This window comes from Cydia pomonella, chromosome 5 (genome assembly GCF_033807575.1).
Source record: "Cydia pomonella isolate Wapato2018A chromosome 5, ilCydPomo1, whole genome shotgun sequence".
In the NCBI taxonomy this organism is placed as follows: domain Eukaryota; kingdom Metazoa; phylum Arthropoda; class Insecta; order Lepidoptera; family Tortricidae; genus Cydia; species Cydia pomonella.
In genome coordinates this window covers 23,115,881-23,120,555 of record NC_084707.1, presented here as the reverse complement: position 1 = coordinate 23,120,555, position 4,675 = coordinate 23,115,881, and the positions used below count along the sequence as shown (strand labels likewise).

Below are 4,675 nucleotides of genomic sequence, written 5' to 3'. Positions count from 1 at the left end.
GGCGACCTAAACATAAATAACGCCTTAAAAAATCAAAAGATAATAATCACGCGCACAGGATAGGTTAACTATTTGGTACCCACATCAATAATGGACCGAAATTACCGACCTGTCTCATTGAAAAAAATTCATATAGGTATGTAATATTATATGGAAGTGTCACAATTAGTTCAACAAGCCCCGTCCGATACATAAATTTGTATAGAAAATGACTTTTTTCCTGCCTATTGTATGTTTTTCGAACGAATTAAGCTCTTTTGATCGTAATATATAGGAATAAAAATATTTATAACTTGATAATAAACTGTATTGTTACCTTTGATATTGAAAAAACTTCAAAATATAGATATTATTATCTCTTAGGACAAAAGATGCCTGTGATTTTGATTAATATGTGGCACAATATTTTTCTTTTTTGGTAAATACTAATTTGAAAACCTCACCCTAAAACAACAAAAATGAAAAAATACAAAAAGAAATTCCGTCGCCGGGATTCGAACCCAGAACCACTAGCTAGAACTGGATCACTACCTACCAAAAGCCGCCAGGCTAAACCGGTTGTCAATTTTAGTACTGAGATACAAAGAGAGCGCCACTAGTATAAACGAACTTTTGAAAGGGACATTTTTTTGTATGGAGTTAGCGTTCTTCTCCTAGTGAGTATTATATTCTTTGATTCACACACACACTCAAAACGTTTTACCTATGACCAAAATAAAATTCGTGAAACGGAACGCAAACTTGTCATGATTGACAGATGTCAAAGTCAGAAAGCCCAGCCCATGAAATGCCGGAATCAAGTTTCAACAAGATATGTTGTATACGTGCGAAATATTTTTAAAAAATTCACCAGGTCGTACAGGACGGTAAGTTTTATTTAATAGTGATGCTATTGACAAAATTTTAGTTGTATTAAATACACATAATGATGTTCTTGTGATTATTGCAGTATTTTAGTGATTTTTGGGACTTCGAAAGTTATGGGAAATATTGTACTCCTGATCGCATATGGATGGTATTTTTCACTGTGTGAGCAATATACTTCATGTAGTTATTACACTTGCAGATCAACGAAACTCTCGACTTCTTTATGAGCAGTCGGGTGGATACATCTCTCAATATGTTCGTAATCTCAGAGAGCGTCTAAAGCGAGCAATCCGATGATAGCTTTATGCTCGACGACATTGGAATGACGAAGATTGGATCAATGCGAAATTAGCTCAAATTCAGAATACGGATACAGAAGATGACGTTTTATTTCGTGAGTAAGTATATTTTTTATTTTTCAATATGTTAAATTTAAATTCCTTTTTTAGCAATCAAATCTTATTTCAGGTGAGCCATCCATCAATTTGTGTCAACAAGAACAGTCCCAAAGCATCCAAGAAAGTACCAGTGTCTCTATTACTGACTTGATTATATAAATCATGCTATTTATTTAATAATTTCAAGTAATACTAACTACATTTATAGCAATTAAAATATATGTCCGAGCTTATATTTTCATTGTTATGTATATATAACTGGTGGGTATTACCTGTTAGCCTGCCCCAGAGTCACCGATGCCAAGCCCTGTTCCCAAAGTATAACAGAAACTCTGCTTTGAAGCCTTATGATGAAATGGGATTCTTACTGTCAAGACCTGATGAAGCATTACAAGGATCCCACAGAGAGCTTAAGTATTTTATGGACATAAATATAATAATGGAAGTGCCTAGCCCTGTTGCAGTGCACTGCTCTACAAAAATAAAACAAATCATAGAAACTAAATATGGTGTTTTAATCTTCTACCAGTATAAAAAAGTGACACATCTTGTAATACCCTAAATTCAATACTATCACTAGCCTTTGTTAGGACTAAGTTTCTAAGTTCGATATTTCATAATCCTTCTTTTTAGGGTTCCATACCCATAGGGTCAAAACGGGACCCTATTACTAAGACTTGACTGTCCGTCTGTCACCAGGCTGTCTCATGAACTGTGATAGCTACAGTTGAAATTTAGACAGATGATGTATTTCTGTTGCCGTTATAACAACAAATTTAATACTAAAAACAGAATAAGATGGTATGGCACCATATATCTGTCCTAAAGTTTATCTTGCTAGTTTAGCATAGAAAATATAATCCGTGCACAATCAGAATGGGACCAAATCTAGCCGATGACCTTATTTAGACAAGGTTTCATAATTATGAATTTTTTTCCAGTCACCATGACTACGTTCCATCCCATTCTAAATAACGCGCGAATTACAATGGGACACAGACAAAGAACAGTTTAGATAAAGATAGTTTATTTTTCAATATAACAACAGTTTTTTTATTTATATATATGCTCCCGACCGTTTTCGGCCACGGCGACTGCTTCAACTCCTTTTTTGGCGTTCATGTGCTCTCGTGTGGCTGACGTAGCCGATCTTGTTGGCAAAGACCCGTGCGCACAACGGGCACGAGAGGACACCATCAATATAATTATAGCTGATCACCGCTGGTGGTCGGGCTTTCAGCTCATCCCTCTTGTCGTCCAGATCTACACCGACACCTACAGCGACGCAGCATTCCATGTCATCATGCAAGAGTCTCACGAGGCGTATGAATTTATCTGTGCATCCTAACTTTGCCAACATCATCCACAGGGCTTCACGGGGAACACTGTCAAATGCCTTTTATTTACATTTACTACAAAGAAACATCTATACATTTTAGATTTTTCCTTGTTCTTCGCAGTACAATCTCGGGCAATATACAATTTTTATAAAAGTTTACCAGTTTTGGCAACATCTTTTCTATAAAAGTTTCATCGCGCTCTACTTCCAAAACTGTAATGCCATAACTTGGGGAAATGTAACAAATGAAGTGACATTTCATCATTTGTGTCACCCGCAGTTGGTCCTGGATCTGCAATCAGAATACCCATTATCAAAACTGTCTCTCATGAATACTGTAATAAAAATTACAGTATTTTATCTTATGTAGGTAGTTCTAACCTGAAAGTAGTAATTGTGTTTTTTATTTATTAGTAAATTTCCAGTGTCACCCACCCATATAGGAAAATTTTGACGTTCTTAAAGAGGGGCCATTTTTGGGACTTATAAAATTTCAGTGTGATATTTTTAGCCCAACCTGATACCAACTTTATATTACTTTATCATGTAGGAAATGTTACATTTAGTATCTTTTGTCATTTGGCATTTTTCTAGAGAAAATGTAAGTGACAAAGGCAAGATAGGTGAGACAACAAGCAACCTCACCATCACAACCTCACCTATCTCCAGAACTACTGGTCTTAGGGAGATATTTCACATGACAAAACATACTTAATTGAACATTTCCTACATAACGTAGGTAATAAAAAGTTACTGTTAAGTTGGGAAAAAAATATCACACTGCAATTTTCTAAGTCCCAGATACGGTCCCTCTTGAACGATTGAATAACAAACATGTAAACATTTATAATATAGTGGGATAGTGAAAAAGATATAGTAAAGTCAGCCTCCATTGAACTTACCTTTTGATTTGTCCGTGATATCGTTTCATTTGCCCATGGCTGCGTTTCCGACTCTTTCTCGGGCCTGAGTATTGATGGTTTTTATAATCTTTTCGGGATGTTTGTGGCATTCTCTCGATAAAGTTCACTATTAGAATCAAACTAGCGAAACAAGAAACAACAAGACTGCCGCCAAACTGCCAAGAACGTAGTGATTATATGCTCTTTGCCAAACTGCCGGTGCCGCGTGCCGGTCAATCAAAATGACAGTGACGTTTGGTGAAATGAAAAATGAAATTTATCAATTTACACAAACGCCTCGTTGCGCGCTTGAGCCCGTGCGGAGTGAAGAGCGGCATCGTCGCATTTTCGGCCAGCTCGCAACGTAGCCTTTCAACGCACACACTGAACATACGCTTAGTGTACGACGCTGTCACCGTTCACTCACACATTGACAAATTTTAACTAAAATATCGTTCTCAGTTAAGCTATTATTCAAATGTTTTTATTACAAAAACATAATTTCCCGCAAACAAATATCAAATTGAATATTAATGGAAGTGGTTTCATTGTAAAACCATGCTCCATTCGCCCATAATTGGATAAATACATTAGTATGAAAAACGAACCACCTTAACGCAAACGCGTACGTCACGTTTCGCTATCGACTAAATTTACACTAGGGGTACAGAGCCAAAGAGTACCTTACTAGTTTAGAATTATATTAAAAACAGTTCACATCGCCTAATGATTTGCTAAAAATATTTGTAAGGGATACTTACTAAGCGTCGTGCAACGTTTTGTCATAAATTATAAATTTAGTCCCTTTCGTAATTAATCTTTTATTGTCGAGTAGTGGGCCGATTTTTGAATTTCGACCACTCGATTTCGTGTATTTTGTTCAATAATATCTCTACTACTAGGCATTTAAATTCTCCTAATGGAATTGAAAACGAGTGGTCAGTACCACTCGATTCCCAATTTGTATCGCTCGTATTTAAAAAATAGCATATTGCCGTTTTCCGCAGATTTTCGAGTGACGAAATCTAGCGCTCGAAATTCAAAAATCGGTCCCCAGGACGTCTTTTAACAGCGACTTTCTAAATTAAAATCACTGATTAGTTTGTTGTCCCAATTTCCTGAAAGATGGCGCTGCTCCAGACGAAAACTAAGTAACGCTAGTTTATAAC

The 4,675-nt window shown here is 36.3% G+C and overlaps 2 long non-coding RNA genes across 3 annotated transcripts; one reads left to right on the top strand and one right to left on the bottom strand.

Annotated features, from left to right (window-relative positions):
• The first annotated feature begins 681 nt into the window (after positions 1-681).
• LOC133518115 (uncharacterized) lies at positions 682-1,770 on the top strand. Of its 2 annotated transcripts, XR_009799440.1 has the most exons (3): positions 682-866; positions 1,067-1,265; positions 1,336-1,770. It is a non-coding gene; the product is annotated as an uncharacterized LOC133518115 (long non-coding RNA). The 2 variants fall into 2 exon arrangements; XR_009799439.1 differs by lacking the exon at positions 682-866 and having other exon boundaries at positions 873-1,265.
• Positions 1,771-2,275: 505 nt separating this feature from the next.
• Positions 2,276-4,123, bottom strand: LOC133518116 (uncharacterized). Its single transcript, XR_009799441.1, has 2 exons — positions 3,507-4,123; positions 2,276-2,896 (listed from the first exon to the last, which is right to left on the bottom strand). It is a non-coding gene; the product is annotated as an uncharacterized LOC133518116 (long non-coding RNA).
• Positions 4,124-4,675: the final 552 nt, after the last annotated feature.